Genomic DNA, 19,561 nt, shown 5'->3' with positions numbered 1-19,561 from the left:
TTGTTTGTTTGTTTTTATACCCCTCCTTTCTCTTAAAAATGGACCCAAAGCAGCTTACATCATTTGAAACACAACAAGATAAAGGTAAAGGTTCCCCTTGACAATTGTAGTCCAGTCGTGTTTGACTCTAGGGGGCGGTGCTCATCCCCGTTTCCAAGCCATAGAGCCAGCGTTTGTCCAAAGACAATCTTCAGTGGTCACATGGCCGGTGTGACTTAGACATAGAACGCTGTTACTTTCCCACCGAGGTGGTCCCTATTTACCTACTTGCATTTGCATGCTTTCAAAGTGCTAGGTTGGCAGGAGCTGGGACAAGCGACAGGCACTCATTCCATCGCGTGGATTTGATCTTATGACTGCTTGGTCTTCTGACCCTGCAGCACAGGCTTCTGCGGTTTAGCCCACAGCGCCACCATGTCCCTTATAAACACAATACTGTAAACAAAAAAAAAACCAAACCAGTAAATTATTCAATTATTTAAAAAGACTTAATAACCTTATTTTTAAAAAATGTTAGGTAAAAAAAAACATATTGAGGAGCAACAAAATATAAACCATCCTATGTACAGTATTATCTCCTAGACAGTCAGTCACTGAGGGAAATCTTGCCTGAAGAGAAAGGTATTCAACCTGCTTGTGGAAGAAAAGCAAAGATGGGGCCAGCCTGGCCTCCTGTAGGAAAGAATTCCACAGTCTGGGAGCAGTGACAGAGAATGACGTCTCCCGTGTCCCAGCCATTGAAGCTAACTATAGAATTCACCATGCCCAGATGGTTGGACAGTGTCATCGAAGCAACCAATATGAATTTGACACAACTCCAGGAGGCAGTAGAAGATAGGAGGGCTTGGCATGCTCTGGTCCATAGGGTCACGAAGAGTCGGACATGACTGAATGACTAAACAAGCACTATAAAAGTAAAAGTAAGTCTCGCAGTAAAATGGCTGCCTTCAGGAGGATTCTTATGATTGGTGCTGCCTTGAAAAGTAATTAACAAAAGGCAAAATCTATTAATGTTGATTTTTTAATGTTAGTTTAGGGAATATTTGAAATTTGCTTCAACAAACAGTCCAAGTAATGATAATGATGGGGTATGACGGTGATGATGAAACTAGTAAGAAGCTGCACTGAAGAATAAGAACTTTCTGCATGGGAATAGATGGGCTTAAACTCTGGAGGTTGGCATTGGCATTGAATCAGTGATGTTTTGATGATTCAATGGGGCCGCTCTAGTTATGGCATACTACTGGATTTTGGTGAATATGTTTTGGCAAAATGGTCCCAGGTTCTGTTCCCTGGTGCCTTTAATTATAGACAGCAGGATGGGTTTGTTGGAGAGCTGCCACCAGAAAGTGATAGGCTGGAGGAGCCTCCCTCATCTTTGTGCTATCTAAATATCTTGCAAATAGAAATCGCATCATCTCAGATAGTATGTTGCCATGTGGTATTTCAACCGATGTGAAGGGTACTGGACTAAACAACCCCAGGCCTGTCCTAGATGACCCAAGAAGCCATCTGTGTTTGAGGCATGTGTACATTCAATTAATTGCCGAAGAAGTTGTGTGTGTGTGTGTGTGTGTGTGTGTGTGTGTGTGTGTGTGTGTGTGTGTGTGTGTGTGTGTGTGTGTGTTTTTTTTTACAGTTCCAGCAGCTCATGACCAGAACAGGAGGGGTGCTCCCCTAGGTTTGGGGCAAAGCACTTCCTCTGTGGTCTGTGAGATGGCCATGATTCTCAACATTTACTTACCTAGTCCAACTCCTTCAGATATCAGAGCAACAACTCAGCTTCAGGGACAGAAAAAATGAGTATGCTTTGGAAAACTGAATTGGAAGGATGCCAGGTGGTATAAATAAATAAATAAATAAATAAATAAATAAAGCAAGCAAGCAAGCAAGCAAGCAAGCAAGCAAGCAAGCAAGCAAGCAAGCAAGCAAGCAAGCAAGCATGTTTGGACTACAGGCCTTAACTGCTGGTGGTCTGGAGAAAGCTTCTTTAGAGGCTATAGTTGCTGTCCATCCATGCCATCCTCATCTACACACTCCTCTGGTAATAAATATGTGCTGCCCTTGGCAACAAGAGGTACCTCATGGTAGACAAAGGGGAAGCACCTACAGGAGAGCCTGGTTAGCTGCTCTTGAGTGGCCATTTATTAATCACTTGTGGAAAGAAAGGAGACCTTTGAGAGGGTCGTTTGGATTTACAGGTAAGTCATAATCTGCCAGTTAAGGTTTCTCCTTCTCAAACACACTGTCATCATATGTTATGCTTGTGAGTTAGCGGTTAATATGCCTGTTGATGAGCAAAGTGAAAAAGCTTCAGTTCTGCTTTCCTGATAAAGTTACGAATTTGCTTTTATCTTGAAGCTCTTTCATCCATGATTGGGTAATTACCATGCAGTCTCCCCTAGTATATATGAAGGATTCTGTTTATTCACATTAGTGTAACTCTCAGTTATAATAATCTAACGCTGCACTGTCTTAAATGGCCAACCTGTTCTTGGTGAAAGTATTACAAAGGGGGGTAAACAGGAATTTGTGCTAATACTGAAAAAATATAGGGAAATCTTTAGATCTTTGATTACTTTCTTTCATTAAAACATCTCTAAACTTCTTTTCAACACAATAGTTCAACAATATAGTTCACAGGGTACGGTGCTAAAATAAAATAAACAACACAGTTAATTGATAGAGCACAGAAATATTTAAAATAGTCAGAATAGTAGAAATCTATAAAAGATCCTGGGGTAAGGAAAGAGAAAAGCAGGGGCTGAGGAAATGATAGGATAAGGCTAAACTCTGGGACTGGGCATTCCCTAAGTGAGTGGCTACCACAGAAAAGGTCCTATTCTACAGATCTGATTTGGTACCAAATTGTTTGTTGTTATTATGTGCCATCAACTTGCACATCGACTTATGGGGACCCTATGAATGAGTGATCTCAAAAATGTCCTCTCTTCAACATCCCCGCTCAGCTCTTGCAAACTCAAGCCTGTGGATTCCTTTACAGAGACAATCCATCTCGTATTTGGTCTTCCTCATTTCCTGCTGCTTTCGACCTTTCCAAGTATTACTGTAATTTGCATTTACAATAATCGTGTTTTAATCCCATGTGCACAATACGAAAGTCATAAGCACCAGGGCTGTCTGCTCTCACATTTGACATTAGTTTCCAGAGCTTGGAAATGTTACTCTGTTTTTGGATGAGAACTCATGTGCTGCGTGGGTAATTCTGATAGGTGTAGTCTAAAAAGTAACGTTTCCTAGATCTGCTTGTTTCATACTAGTTCTTACTGCTCCATGGTCACCTTCAGCCAGCTACTCTTTCTCAACCTGACCATGGCATCGTTACGATAAAATGGAGAAAGAAGAAGAGAAGGACAGAAAAGGTGAGGGAGAGGAAGACAAAACTAATTCAGCAAAAAGCAGACCCTGTGAGACAAAACAAGGGGGTTCTAGATCAAATCAAGCCTGGAAATTTGGGGCTATTATACATTTGGAATCTCATAAGATGATAAGAATCATCAGACAATATACAAATGTGGGGAAGAGGTTAAGGTAGTAGGAAAGAGGAAGACCAAATAAGAGATGGATTATCTCAATAAAGGAAACCACTGCCTTGACTTTGTAAGAGCAAAGCAGGGCTGTTGGTGATAGGACATTTTGAAGATCAGTAATTTGCCATAAATTGACAGCAAATTTGCCATCAATTGACAGCAGCGTGGTGGCCCATAACAGCAACAACAGAAACAAGTCCCACTGAACTTTGTGTGTTTTCTTCTGAATATACCAGTATTGAATTGTAGAATGATTTCAAGCAGATTTTGCAAACAGATAAAGGGATATAAAGACCCTCACACACATTCAGTGTAAGGAACGATTTTATATCTACCAATTTCTGTTAAAAAGTAGAGTTGTTTACAAGTGATGAGGCTGATGTGTTTTTTTAAAAAAGTGAAATGAAATCCAGCCTACTTCTTTTACATACAAGTCCCTTCTTCCTTGTTGAACAGTCAGGTTTATAGCTTTACGCATGAAAATTGCTGTCATTCCTTTCTGAATCTAATACACAGTGGCAGAATAAAGAGGGGATTGTTAAGGACTTGACTTCTAAATGCAGTGTTCTTTTAGAAATGCATCGGAATAATGGGGAAATGTTATGAGGATGCCAGCAATAACATACGATTGCTAATGCTTTCAAATACCTCTCTCTGGCAGCTATAACCTTGCCTCTCTTATTTGCTGCAACACAGAGTAGATGATCTGTCTTCTGTTTATCGCACTGTTCCCCACTGCTACATCTGGGCTCCGCTCTGCCTTCCTTCCTTCCTTCCTTCCTTCCTTCCTTCCTTCCTTCCTTCCTTCCTTCCTTCTACATTGTTCAGATCAGCAAGTGCAAAGTGGCCTTGAAAACCACAGAAATGAGGTCACACCTTTCAGAATGCCATGGAATTGCAATGCTATCATGATGCTCAAGGTAATGTCTCCGTGTGTGCATCTGAAAACTCAGACAAAGTAGGCTTTAACTATTCTCTTCAGCTGTAGGGAACATACATATAAATGATCCTGTTACATTGCTTTGCACTTATGAACCTGTTTCAACAGCTTGGTATCCCACAGCACAGACTAACTACCTTACCTTTTCTCCATCTTCTACTATGGGCTGTATTGTTTAGGGATGTAACAAGTACTCACCAAACGTCTCATCGATGTTTTGAGTGTGCGCCCCCCCCCCAGATTCCTCACCAAGACTTCACCTTGGATCAGGCAGCTTACTAAACCCACCCACCCCCATGAAAACAAGATGTGCCATTTAAGGGTGAGCTCTGAAAAGGAAAGGTGCCATTCTGTGCAGGAATTGCAGTAATCCTGTGCAGTATGCAATTTGTGAATGACCACAAACGCTCCAAGGATTCATAGGACCCCTTCAGCTTTGCAATCCTAAAATGATGGTGGTGATAATATTTAGCACAAGATCTCTTGTGAGGAAATATTTCATGTAGCAAAATCTCATGACAAGGAGAAAATAGCCCCTCCCTTTGTCCTGGAAAGCAAGAGGCAGTGAGAGTTACACATGTATCTTCCATCTCGTTTCTGATTTCAGTCCATCCAATATATCACTATGTTTCAATGTCTGCCTCCTCCACCTCTACGATATTAGGAAGATAATGGTGTAGATATGGGATTTACAGTATATTGTAAGGATTAGTGAAATGCTAGCCTGGTTCAAACATGATAATTGTCTGATCTTATATCCTAGTTTGTGATATCCTGGTTGTGACAACACCCATTGGCTGAGGCAACTGTAACAGTCTGCAGATGACAAGGCTGGCCATGATCTTGCTGTGTTTAGGAATTCTGGGAAGACTTTGGCAAAGAGACTATGGACAGCCATGATACATGTCTAAGAGAGAATAAAGCAGAACTACATGGTATGTAGGAATGATGACAATTCTTTGAGGAACCTGGAACAATCGATGCGAACACTATGAGTTGGAAATGAGAGCAGCCCATAGGCAAACACATCCACATTAATTACACACACACACACACACACACACACACACGTGTCTGTCTGTCTGTCTGTCTGTCTGTCTGTCTGTCTGTATGTATGTATGCATGCATGCATGCATGTATGTATGCATGTAATGTGGATGTGTTTGCCTATGGCTGTAATTAATGTATGTTATTAATAGATTATATATATAATCTACTTTAGATCTCCCCTAAAGGAACCACGTCTGGGTCTCTGAGGAAGACTCTTGTGATACAACCTATGGATTTAATAAAAGATTCACTTTTTTGCTTCCGGATGATTTAAAATAGCTGTTTCAAAAATGTGCAGTGAGTGGTTTGAATTTACACATCAATAAGATCAGGATAAAACAATCGAACATGGAGCAAATAATGAGGAGGAAACATTAGACTGTAGAGCAAATTAGAAGTGATTCAACAGCATAAATAACAGGACTGGTTTGCAAAGTTCCTACAGGAACATCTTGACATTTTGTGCTTAATTTTTGGGTAGACAAAAATGGCGTCCCTGGGTTCTTGGTACAAGGACCGGACATGCCAGCAAAGAAGATTCTTACTAGTGCTGGGATTCACTGTGCCTCTTACACTAGTATTTATAATCTAGTTTTGTTATCTAATATGTCTTTGTTGTTGTTGTTGTTGTTGTTGTTTCGTTGTTATTGCAATGAGCAGTTAACTTCATTCTCCAACTGTGGATCTCCCTCTCCGTGGATGAAGTCTTCAGCATCCAACACCCCTGCTCTGCTATATTTTATAATCTTTCATAGCTGAAGAAACTACTCTAAAAAGTAATTCAAGTTACAAAGAAGCAGTCAGTTATCACTATTCATTATAACAATGGAAATATTTTTAAAGTAACATTTTTTTTCATTTCACAAACTCATTTACATGGTAGCTTCTTAGTTCCTTAAGAAGAATCACAAGCCACTATCCTTCAGTACCAAACACACTGCCCTTGCATCCATCTCAATACCCACAGCTGTGTGAGGTAAAGAGCACAAGGTACACCACGAGCCAGGATGTGAACCTCGCATTTCTCCTCCTCTACCATTTTTTGAGATCAAACCACTAGAGCTCTAAAATGATTAAAAGTTAAAGGAACAGTGAAAGTGAAATGAAGTTTTCCCTTACTCAGTTACAACTGTAATGCTGTTTGTTTGTTTCATTTTTGGGGAAAAGATTTAATTACATGTATTTGAAATGAATTACTCCTAGCCTTTAGGAGAAATACTGTATCTATTGAGCTGTTCAGCAGCAATTCTCAGAGCAGCTTACCTTAAGGAAAACACAAAGTTGAAATATGATAAGAACAATAAAAGAATGACTGCTTCAGGTAGATATGCAAAGTGGACCTTTATTAGGCCTGCTTTCCAGACTGTCCTCTTCTGACTCTTTTCACAACTACCTAGTGCATCATGGGTAATTTATATATCCATATGTTTGCATAAATGTGAACATAGACACATAGACACATGACATCTATGGTGACTCCTCTGTTCTCTTCACCAGGCCTCATCTTTTAGGACATACTAAGAGACCAGTGATTGCTCCCCACATATGGATTATCTACTTATCCCATCTTCATGACTCTGAGAAAAGTCATGTCAAACAGAATCCTTTGGAAGGTTTCTTTTAAAATGTGAAACTACAGTATCTGGCTATTGACAGCAGCTTTCTAAAACCTAAGACATGCATTGGGCACATCCATTTTAACGTCATGCTGGCAAAGTTGAAGGGAGGGAGGAGCTGGGCATGGTTGCATCTCTGTCTTTCTATGGCACTTGGTCACAGTACAGTATGCCTAAGAGCAGAAACAGACATTAAAGAGAGCCCATAATCAGACCTGAAAGCATGTTAGTGTGGAGAGAGGTGATTCAGGCAGACTTTTGTATTTCAGAAATCAGACTTCAGAGAAATGCCGTCGTCCTGAAAGCCAAGCAAGCTAATTTGGAGATTCTAGGAGGTGAGATAAACTCCTGCTGAGACATTTTCACACAGCACAATTTTTTCTCTTGCACTCATAGGTTATGTGTCATGTTTGTTTTGGCATCCAGACACAGAACTGATAAATGGGCAATGCCGATTAACAAAGGGACTCTGCCCTTCAAGTTGGCTTTTCTCTCTTCTTCTGTGTTCCCTCCCTTTGATGGTAAGATTTCCCTGAGCTGGAGTTAATCTTTCCTGCTTCAGAGCTTGTGTGGATTTCCTGCTGGTTTGGGAGTGTGGCAGGTGAATGGATGGTCCTGGACTCAACACTTGCTCTGACTCTTCCCCAAGATTGAGGGAAATTTCCCCTTTTTGGTCTATTGACATTGGCCCTCTAACATCAGTGAGGAAAGAACTGTGGAAGTTTTGCAATCAGGAGAGGGTTCCTGAGGATTAACCTCTCTCTCTGAGAACAGATCTCTCTCTCTCTGTCCTCAGACAGTGATATTTCAGTCATCCTGTGGCCCATGGTGGAAGATCTTTCCAGAGATCATTGGACTGCAGTCAGAATGTTTTTATCAGGTGCTTCTAACTTCAACCTAAACTGAGGATTCAGGATTGGTGGGCTGGTTAAGGAAGGACTGAAAATAGGCAGATAAGTAATTAACTTCCCTTCCTCTAGCTGAAATGGGGAACTTATGAGGGTTGAAATGATTTATGGGATATAGAAAATATACTGCATTTCTGCAGGGGAGAAGGGCAGGATTAGGAGCCACTTCCAGTCATATAATTCTAATTTTTTAATGAGTTGTGCTTAAAAAAAGAAGAAGCAAGGCCTGATCTGAGAAGTCAAAGGCACCTGCCCCAGACTTTTTATTAACTGCATCAAAAGACAGAGAAAAATGTCCCCCTTTTAATGAAGAAAAAGAGACAGTGCAAAGTAGTTTACTAAATTTCAGGCTGGCATTTAAACCTACTCATGTGATGCAAACTCATTTACTTCCCCTGAAGTTTTTTGACAAGAACATATATTTCCCTGGAAAATGTAGCACACTAACACCATTGTAAATATACCCAGTGAAAAACAGTCCTTTTATTTACATTATGATTTACCAGACCCAACACCTTATCAATCTGTGCTTGTTTCATGAGTCCTGCAAGGCTAAACATGAATCAGTTCTTGTTTCCTCCAGGTGGCTTCTTGGCTACCTTGTGCGAACCACTTTTCTACCAAGGAGACTGCTGTTAAACTTCAACTTTTCTACTTTAGCATAGCAAGCTCTGGCAAGGAGTGAGAAAATGCCATTGTGTTGCTAAACATCGTGGTTTTCTCTTGACTGTGTTTTGCTTTTTTTAAATTAAATAATTGAAAAGGATGTGAACCTTATGGAAAACTGGGAGGTAAATGCCGTCATTACTAGTGGAGCATAGGTCTCAAAACACAGTCAATTTCAAGATTAATAAAATCTGGAGCAAGGAGGGCTCTAACAACCTTCAAGTCCAAACTTTATTGCAAGAAGACCTGAATGTTGTTCAAAAGAGTTGAATAGTCATAAGTGGTGTTCTGCAGTGTCATGTGGCTTAGTATTTTGTTTTGCTTGCTTTCTCCTGGCTCCGTTCCTTCTTGGAGGACCGCCCCCAGAGAGTACAGCTTGGGGAGAATGTCTCGGCCCCGTGGAGCCTCAATTGTGGGGTCCCACAGGGGTCGATCATCTCCCCAATGCTGTTTAACATCTATATGAGGCCGCTGGGGCGGGTCATCAGGGGGTGTGGAGCGATGTGCCATCAATATGCGGATGACACACAGCTCTACATCTCCTTTTTTCCAACTGCAGGAGATGCCGTTCTGTCCCTTCAGCGTTGCCTGGGGACCGTATTGGAATGGATGCAGGAGAACGGGCTGAGGCTGAACCCGGACAAGACGGAGGTACTAAGGGTGGGCGCTCCCACAGTTGGGGACTTGGGAAACTCCCTCACTTTTGGGGGTGTGACTCTGCCCGCCAGGGATGGGGTCCGCAGCTTGGGGATCCATCTGGACCCGGCGCTCACTATGGAATCTCAGGTGGCGTCTGTGGTCCGTATCGCTTTTTTCCATCTTAGGCGGATAGCCCAGCTGCGACCCTACCTTGATGTGGGGGCGCTTACTACCTTGGTGCATGCGCTCGTAATCTCAAGATTAGACCACTGTAATGCGCTCTACGTGGGGCTACCTTTGAGGTTGCTGCGGAAACTACAGGTGGTGCAGAATGCTGCGGCCAGATTACTTAGTGGAGTGAGAAGATTCCAACATATCTCGCCCACTCTGGCCGCACTGCATTGGCTGCCCATCCGATTCTGCATCGACTTCAAAGTGTTGATGCTTACCTATAAAGCCCTAAACGGTTTAGGACCTCGATACTTGGTGGAACGCCTTCTCCCACCAAGATCTACCCGTGTCACTCGTGCGAGCCAGGAGGTGAGGCTGAGGAGCCTAACGCCGAGAGAGGCCCGGAAGGAGAAGACCAGAAATCGGGCCTTCTCGGCGGTGGCTCCTCGTCTCTGGAACAACTTACCTCCTGAGATTCGCGCGGCTCCCTCGCTGGACATTTTTAAGAAACAACTAAAAACATTGATGTATAGGCAGGCTTTCCCAACAGAAAACTCCTGACGATTTTTCCTTTCTTATATCTTTCTTTGATTTCTATCTTAGTCTAGGTGCAATGTTTTAAAATTATATTGTTTCTTTTATTGTAAGCCGCCTAGAGTGGGCTAATATGTCCAGATAGGCGGGATAGAAATAAAATAAATAAATAAATAAATAAATTGTTTGTTCCTTTTATTGACTCAGGAAAGCTCTGTCTATGTTTATTTTATTTTTCTTCACATTCGATGTTGCTGCTTTTAGCTAATGTAACACTTGAGTTGGCCACGGTAGACGTGAGGGCAGATTTCCTGCTGGCACAGATCTCACAAACAGAATCTTGCTAGAAAAGATGCTGAGAATGGTGGCATGTTAAAAAAAAAAGGAATATGGGGAAATATAAGGCTTAAAAGCAAAACAAAATCCTGCCATTTGCATCTTTAGTTCAACATGTCCATTCCATATCCAGGAAACAACACTTACACCCTGGTTTCCTCCACAGTCTTGCTCTGTAAGTTGCTGTCATGACAGTAGCCATAGCTTTTTATGCTGGATTGCCCCATTACCCCATTATTCTTGAGCTCTGACCATCCTTGCTGGGAATAATGGGACCTAGAGTCTAATAGCATTGGGCACAGATCCCCCATTCTTGCTTTGTCACCTTTTGATTACATCACTAACATGGCAGGGCATGCATACATCTTTTCCATAGGAAGGGCCATTTCTTCCCATAATCTTGGGGAAACAAAACTGAAGAAGACATACAAAGGTAGTTTTAAAAGATGATTTAGAACAGTGGTCCCCCACCTCAGGCTTCCACATGTTCTTGGACTACAACTCCCAGAAACCTTCACTACCACCTCTGCTGACCAGGATTTCTGGGAGTTGAAGTCCAAAAACATCTGGAGGCCCAAGGTTGGAGACCCCTGCTTTAGAACATAGCCAGCATGGGAATTTCTGCTGCTTTTGCTTTGATGTCTTAGAGTACAAGCAAGAGGTAATCATGGGGGTGGGAAAGAGGAGAACATCAACACAGTGTGGGATTATGTGCATCTATAAATCCATCACTGACCTTCCAAAACACAGCCCTGTATGTTTCTACTCAAAATGTAAGTCGCATTACTTACAGTAGGACTTACTCAAGAAACTGACATCTAATTCCAGCTGTTACTTCGAAATAGAGTAGGTCCGTTGAATCAAGGGGACTTCGGTAGATTGACAGTGATGTAAATCCATTGAGCCAATAGATCTACTGCAGTCTATTTTCCAGCTCTTGGATTTATATCCAAATAAAATATTGTAGTTTAAGAACAGCCTCTGTTTGTCCTGAAGGTACATATGAGAGATGTATGACCTTCCAAAGTGGATGGACTGTAACTCCCATCATCTGTCACCACTGGCTGTGTTAGCTGGAGTGGATAGAAGCTGGAGACCAAGAACATCCAAAGAGTAAATGCGTAATAAATACCTAAATATAGCTCTGTCCTCCAACAAAGGAGAACAGCTAACTCCTGGAGACCACCTAGCATCTGCCACCTGAGACAGCCACATCATTCTGCCTCATAATAGGCCTGGCCCCTGTTACTGGCAGCTCAATAAAAACCAAGGACAGAAGCTTGCCTACAGTTACACAAACAAGGTGGGCAGGAAAATGTTTCAGACAGAATAGCACAGTACATGATTGGTGGGCTTTGTTCGGTTGGGTGAGTCACAAGCTGGGAAGGCTGATGTAAAATCCTCTTGAGACATTGTACTATTGATGCGAAGTCATGAGATAGCTCTCTTGGGCCTGCTTTTCTTCTCCCTATTGGTACCTAAGTGTTGGCAAATGAACTGTGCATTCCGGTCACTACAGACCTAGAAGAGGCTTGAAGGCTGAATGCCATAGTCCAATGGGTCTCATCGTGGATCTGCTTTTGCACAGGGCAGATTCTCTCCAGGAAGACACTGGATCTCCTTCAACAACTAACAAGTCTTGAGCTAGAAAGCCATAAACCTGCAGCAGTGCATGCTGGTCAGACTGCAAAGGCACGCACAGTATTTAACAAGCAGCAAGTTGCCAGGCTCCGGTAACTATTCATAAAACCCCTCCACCAAATTGATTTTAGCATGATTAAATTTTTCTTTACCTTATTTCACAGTCCATTTCAAATGCTGTATTTTTTCCCTTAATGGCAAATGGAAACCTGAGTGTTAATAAAGCACTGCAGCATAAAATTCAAGGCAGCATATGGCAGTGGGGATTGGAAACCACTATCCCACTGAAATCGAGAATAAAAGACACCGCTTCCATGAGGTAAACAACAGCTAGGGCACTACTTAATTGGTGAAGAAATATGTAGAATTTTGGACTATGCAGCACTCTTCATCCAGCAGCACTGAAAGACAAGAAAAGGGCTGAAACTTCATTCCTCTGGAAGAAGAATATTAGAAAGCCTAATAAAACAAAAATGTCAAGTCCTATCATACAAATATTGTGAGTTGTTCCTACAGGGAGAAAGTCTAACCACTGAGGTTACAGAAGACAGAAAAACTCAAATTGGGACATTTGGAACTGTGAGAAATTTATTAGAAATTAGTGACAAATTCCTCCCTCACATTAAAAAAATAAGGAATTCTATTGTCTCTTGAACTTGTTTTTGGACTGAATTATCCTTCTTTTTCATTTGCTTTTAGAATGCAACCATCTCGCTGTTCGGCAACACAGTTTGCTGGCTTGGTGGTGCTGGTGTGGCCTGCAGAGGATTCCAGGAGTAAATAGGGCTCCATCACACCTCTTTGAGTTGTCCACCCTGTGTTGTCCAACATGGGCCACTTTGGCAAGCTGGTGGTCCAATCGGGGAGTGGGTTGCTTCCAGGTTCTAAGGGATGCAAAGAAGGGGGGGGGGAGGCCAAAGGAAACTATTTTTACAAAATCACCTGGTTTTGGAAAATAGGTATTTTTTGGTGTCAGATGCTGAGGGTGGGGAAGGTGGCCGGGGTGAGTGGGTGGGGCAAGACCTGTATCCTGTTTGAGTGAATTGCTGCTTCTGGAAGCTTCCAGAAAAGGCAATCCATTCCCTGAGTTGTTTTCCCCAAGGAAAAATATGCTTGTTTTTGTGGCAGTGAGGAAGTCTAGTGAGGCCAGTGGCTGGCAAACAGCCATGGAGGACTGAATGCAAATATAGGGTCACACTTTGCTCATCCCCCAGTTAATGGACAACGTTGTAGGTGTTTTTGAGAAAGGGCCACCTCTGCTTGAGGTTCTGGAGAGTCACAGTCAGCTAGTAGACAATTCTGAGTAACAGAACTTTAGTACTGCAATCCCAGACTTTAGAAATTAATACTCTAATCTCTACTGGCTGGGGAGATTCTGGAAGCTTTATTTCCAGGCCTTTTGCTAGATTCCAGGTAGGGCAGCTTTCATGGACTTGAGACATAAAGGAAGTTCTTAGTGTAATTTGAATGTTGAACAATGATTCGAGGTTATCAGTTCAGGTCATTGCATAAGGACTGGCAAATTATTTCTTTTCAAAGGAGCTCCAGTCCAACTGAGTTGGTAAAGCATCTGTTGCAAAAGACGATGCAGCTAGATCACAGGATGATATTCCTCGACAGACAATAGTGATTTGTTCTGTTTTTTAAAATCTTATCATCTTCTAAGTGGTGTAATTTTCAAGGAAGTGTCAAGGTTACTTTTTAAAAACATATTTAAAAAATCTTGGAGTCTTCTTATGATGTTCTGCTTGTGTTATAAAATATGCAAGAGGCCTCCGGCAGTCAGCATACCTCAGTCGTCTGCAAGCCTTTTATTAAAATATATGCTTTCCCCTGCTTAAAGCGTGAAGGAAGATGGCCGGGCTCTGAGAGGGTGGATCCATGCTGATGTTCTTCTAATGTTAATAATTAAACAGGGCGTTCAAATGCTTCATTTAAAAATGACAAAAACATTTCTGAATGTTGTGGAATCGTAGAAAATAAAATTTAAGAAGGCAATGAAGAAATCGTAATTCTTTGATATCTTACATATTCCTTCCTTGCAGTCACGTTAATACAACAGTTAAATAAAAATGGCTCTAGGCTGTAATTAAAAGCACAAAGCTCTCTTGCCAAGATGTGGGATGGCAACTCCACAGTACTGTGGTTGTGTTTTGTGATAGGTTTCCAAGATGCCCAGGATTCAAAGTGTATTCTTTTAAAAAGGGGGTGTGGAATGGAATTTGCACAAATTGCAATTAGCGTGTGTGAAGTGAAGCTAAACAGGCCAAAACATAAATGCAGGAAATTGACACCTTTAATTAATTCTTGTGTTATAGGCTTCTACTTCTCCTTGGTAATACTGCAGGAGAACCAGTTCTGTGCAATTTTTTGCCTTGGCTTAATATTTTCTACAACTGTCTGTGCATCCCTTGACCCTTGACAAGGGAATAATCTTTACCAGAGATCAGAATTGAATCCTTAGAAGTAAAGCACAAACTAGACTTTAAGGAGAACATGTGTTCCTGACAGTTAATCAATTTCTCCTCCCACCACAGAATTTCCTTAGAAGCATTGGCCGCATCAATTAGACTCACAAATTAAACCCCTGTTTCCCTTCCAAGGGCCAATCACAAAACAAAGCTAAATGCAGCTTACATAAATGAAGGAAACTGTGAACTATGAGAGAACGTTTGCATCCTGGGCAGTGGTGGAGCACCCTCATGCTAATTTTAACCTTCCAGCTGACTATATTCCTTCTCTGATTTTTAACTTTCCATTAATTTCCTCCTGAAAATATTCCATGGGGCCTCAGTTTACTTTCCTCGCCACTGTGCCATGATAGCTCTAAAATCTGAATATTTTTAAACTAGAATAAAACAGCATTAAAAAAACAACAACCCAATTTGCTTCCACCACACTTCGGATGGTAGGGCCACCTGAAGTAGGGCCTGTCCATATGTTGTAGGTGTGTGGACATATTGATTTGGGAAGAGACTAGCATTTTCAGCTAGCCTCAGATATATTGGCTGAAATCCTGTTGCTTAGTGTAGTAAGTCACACTTCCTCTTCCTTTAATAATTCACACTGGCAGAGGTTCATTGATTCAGTGGGGATCTGTGAGTACATTCCTGTATAGGTTTCATTGATTCAAATGGGACTACTCTAGTCATGAATTATTAAAAGAAGAAGATTTGACTCACCAAATCCCCATCAATTCAATGCACCTATTCTAGTGCAATGTCCTGCACTAAACACAGGATTTCAGCTAGAGATTATGCCTAATAACATCTCACTGTTTTATTGAAAAGCTTATAGTAATTCACACTACTGTCTCCCGTATCATATGAACTCTGAATATTCATTTCCATAGCACCAATGAACAAGGATAATATTGCCCAGTATATTATTTACTGTCATTTGTGACCTTGGTGACACTGAAATATCGTGGTCTATATCAATGTATCCAAAATCCTTTAGGACTGAGTGTTTCCTGTGAACCTGCATCTTTTGAAACTATCATTCAGTCCATTGTGCTACCCCCCCCATCTCATCTTGTGCAGTATTTATAGATAAATCATATTCAAGATGGCCTCGTATTTGGCCATGCGGAAATGTATACAAGCCTTGTAAAAGTACATTGCCTGTTAGGTAGCAGCTGGTATCCTCCTCAATACTTACTCATGTGGAACTCCAGCTATGCAAGTTGCCACAGACACCTGTTGAGGAGCTGGTCCTGTGCCTGGTGACGTGCAACTGGCGTAGAATCATCATGGCTATTTCCACAGATAGAGCTCCTCACATACCTAAATAATAAATGGGCAATTAGCCAGCATCATGCTAATACATACAGATGAACAGTACAGACTGGCCAAGTCAATGAAAAACTCCCTGGGCCTGCTTACATTACATGTTAAATTCCCTCACTTAAACTTCTGTGTCCTCCCTGGACTTTATTCAGGCTCAGAATAGCTTTCTGGTCACTTCCAGTTTTGAAGGTAAAGGTTCCCCTTGACAATTTTTGTCCAGTCTTGTTCGACTCTAGGGAGCGGTGCTCATCCCCGTTTCCAGGCCATAGAGCCAGCGTTTGTCCGAAGACAATCTTCCGTGGTCACATGGCCAGTGCAACTTAGACACGGAACGCTGTTACCTTCCCACCGAAGTGGTCCCTATTTATCTACTTGCATTTGCATGCTTTCGAACCGCTAGGTTGGCAAGGAGCTGGGACAAGCGACGGGAGCTCACTCCGTTGCATGGATTCGATCTTACGACTGCTTGGTCTTCTGACCCTGCAGCACAGGCTTCTGCAGTTTAGCCCGCAGCGCCATCACATCCCCCAGTTTTGAAAAAGGTGGATGTATGGCATGTTGGTTGGATAGCTCAGTGAGTTAGGTATCTGGCTACAGAGCCAGAGGTTGGGAGGTTCAGCTCCCCACTGTGCATCCTAGAAAAGTCACCCTGTGTGGCCTTGGGGCTAGTTGCACAGTACCAGGATGCTCCCAGAAAAAGGGAATGGAAAACCACTTCTAAATAATAATTGTACCTAGAAAATTCTGAAAAGGAGCATCATAAGTGAAAATTTACTTGACGGTATAGACATACACAATCTTCTGATTTTTAATGCTAACAATGGAAATGTGGTAGTAGAGGGAAGAATTTTCGGCATGTAATTTTTATTAGAAGAGCGAAGTGATGCTGATGCATTTTATTTGAGTTCATCTGTTTTGTGCTCATCAATATGTAGAAGAAGTTGATATAGAATATTATTCACGAAGAATATGTTATGAGTCCTGGTTACCAAGCTTTCTGATCCACCATCTGGAAAGAGGTGAAGTATTAACATTTTAAAAGAGAATGTTTCTTCAACAAATTTTCATTCGAGCTCTTTAGTGTCAGTATCATCAGCATAAATGCCAGGAGAGAGAACTAGGGAACACAAGTAGCATTAAAAATGTGCTTCTTAGCTGTCAAGGAACTGCCCTCCACCAACTCCAAAGCAGAACATTTTCTGATTGGTAGGAAATGAGTGGACACTGACATGTCACTACTAGAAATCTCTAATCTCTATTAATTGCTCTGAAGAGTGAGTTACAAAAAGATGGATATTTACATCCAGGTCCTTTGATGTAAGAGAAATATAAAGGACAGCCAAGTTTTCAGAAAACTCATTCTAGAGAACTGACCACTTAGAAATGAGCTTATGTCTCATGCGGATGGGGGAAATTTTTAATAAGAAGTGATAGAGCAAGTTTTTTTTTATATGGGATGGAACCTTCCTACCAACTGAGGTCTTTAACCTACCCAATCAGAAAAGAAGGTTGATGTCACTGGGCTCTGCCTCTGGGGAAATGTGTCAGGATCTGCTTATAAGTTAATATCTGATACTATGGTGATCATAGGGAATTCCGAGGGAATGTGGTGGCCATCTCAGATATTTGAATAGCTGTCACATAAAGGGCAGATTGGGTAGAATCCAAACAAATGGATTCAGGTTGCAAAAAAGGAGATTTTGACTAAACATTAGGAAGAACTTCCTTATAGTAAGAGTTACTTAATAGTGGAACCAATTGCCTTTGAGCACGGCTATCTCTTCTTTCGTGGAGGTGGTAAGACATAAATTGGATGGATAGCCATCTGTCTGAGATGCTTTAGCGGTGAATTTCCTGCACTGACAGGGGGCTCATATAGATGATCACTGACATCTGTTTGAAGTCTACAGTTCTATAATTCTATGTTGGATCTATTACCTAATTAGGTGTTTGTGTGGGGGTTTACTAAGGTTTTTTTTTAACACATTCTTGACAAATAAGTTAGGACTGGTCTGTGCAAGACTATGTATTGGCAGTTAATATTGTTGCATGCATCATATTTCAGTATTTAGTTATTTGGGGCAGTTCTTGGGGCAGTGCTCCCTAGGTTTGACTTCCTTGGAATAAGAGAGCACTTACTGTAGCATTCAGCCCTGCCCTTACCTGTCCGTCACCACTGAGCAGTAGAAAAGGAGCCAATGAGGGAACGGAAGGTGGTGCTAAAGGGGAAGGGGCTGGGATATAAAGGGGGGTGTATGGAGTATGAGAGGGAGATCTGTGAGTCTGTGGAAGAGTGAGCCAGAAAGTCAGTGAGAGTAGGGCTCTGTGTGTCAGTGAGTTCAAGGAGAGATATTGATTAGCGACTTGTGATTTACCTATTTTATTTTACTGATCTAATAAACAAGTCTAAGTTTCAAAGTTACACTGGTCTCACTGAGTAATTGGTATTGAAATTGAAATACTGGTGGCAGCAACTGAGTAGAAGAGTGAGCACCTCCTGGAGGCCTGAGATAATAGAGACTTCAGCGCGCTCGCTACACTTACGACTAATGGTATTTTTCTATATTTACAGGTAAAGCATGAGCAGAGGCAAACAATAGGTTTTCCTACCTGCCAGTGAACTTATACCATACTAGCTTTCCAGATAAAAGCCTGAATCCAAGGTGCAAGCCAGGTGATCAAAGCACTGTGTCTTCCTTATCTGCAATACACATAAAAGCCAAAATCCTATGGCTCGTGGTAGTACATTGCACTAGAGCATGGAATCTTTGGGGATTTGGTGAATCAATTTAGTCATGAGTTCCATTGAGTCAAATGACCTACTCTAAGTACAATTTACTTTAACATAGTTAGAATGGGCCCAATGGAGCTTATGGTGGAGTTGACCCCAATGGGCTTACTCTAGTGTAACCGGATTTTAGACAAACAAAGAGTGAGAGCATTTTTATTTCTTTGGGAGAATTTGCACATCTGAAATGGCTACTATTTCCTAACAAATAGCTCCCCTGGGCAAGATATCAAACAGCCTTTCTGGACTGATAAAGATCAGATTGCCTAAAAAAAAACAAACCAAAATCAAGCAAGCAACGTGTTTTGACTGAGGACATGGAGAGAGCAGAGAATAACATTTGGTCTCCAGATTAAAATATAAGGAGCACCATAGAAAGTTTGTGAAGTCAGGGTTCTTCCCAAACTCCATGTGAATAAAAAGAACAATTTCAGGATTTGTCTCACCTGCCTAGATCTTGCTGCCAGGTTGTTGTTTTTTAAATGGACTTGGAAATAGTCACATTCCGTGGGCTAGGAGGCATTCACCATTAATGCTGTTGCCCATCAATAATCCATTCCCTGTCTCCCTTGGGCAGAGTCGGGGTGAGATTGCCAGTAATGGCCAGGTGTGTGTTACTTTTAATCACCCCTCTCTCTTCCCTCTTAGTGACTGACAGCCAAAGACCTTGATATCAAGCCATTTGGCCGGGGGCTGCGTTTGCAGCACATGGATATTGCCTCCAGAAATGTGAGGGTCCATTAGAAATAAAGAGCCATAAACTACACTAGGACATGAATGGTACATAAAAGACACTGATAATAGCACTGGACTAGCACATCTGCAGCGGGGGGGGGGGGGAGATTTAGAGACATATGGGCCAAATTACACATTACTTTTTAAAAAGTGCCTTGGAGCTATGTCTTTTTTCTTTTTGTTTTAATCTAAATCGAT

General features: G+C 41.7%; 1 long non-coding RNA gene across 1 annotated transcript; it reads right to left on the bottom strand.

Moving 5' to 3' along the window:
* Positions 1–12,394: 12,394 nt before the first annotated feature.
* On the bottom strand, positions 12,395–18,531 carry LOC140701976 (uncharacterized). Its single transcript, XR_012081014.2, has 3 exons — positions 18,451–18,531; positions 15,713–15,837; positions 12,395–12,453 (listed from the first exon to the last, which is right to left on the bottom strand). It is a non-coding gene; the product is annotated as an uncharacterized LOC140701976 (long non-coding RNA).
* Positions 18,532–19,561: the final 1,030 nt, after the last annotated feature.

This window comes from Pogona vitticeps, chromosome 1 (assembly GCF_051106095.1).
Source record: "Pogona vitticeps strain Pit_001003342236 chromosome 1, PviZW2.1, whole genome shotgun sequence".
In the NCBI taxonomy this organism is placed as follows: Eukaryota; Metazoa; Chordata; class Lepidosauria; order Squamata; family Agamidae; genus Pogona; species Pogona vitticeps.
Note: the sequence above shows the minus strand (reverse complement) of the source record. Positions and strands in the feature narration are given on the sequence as shown.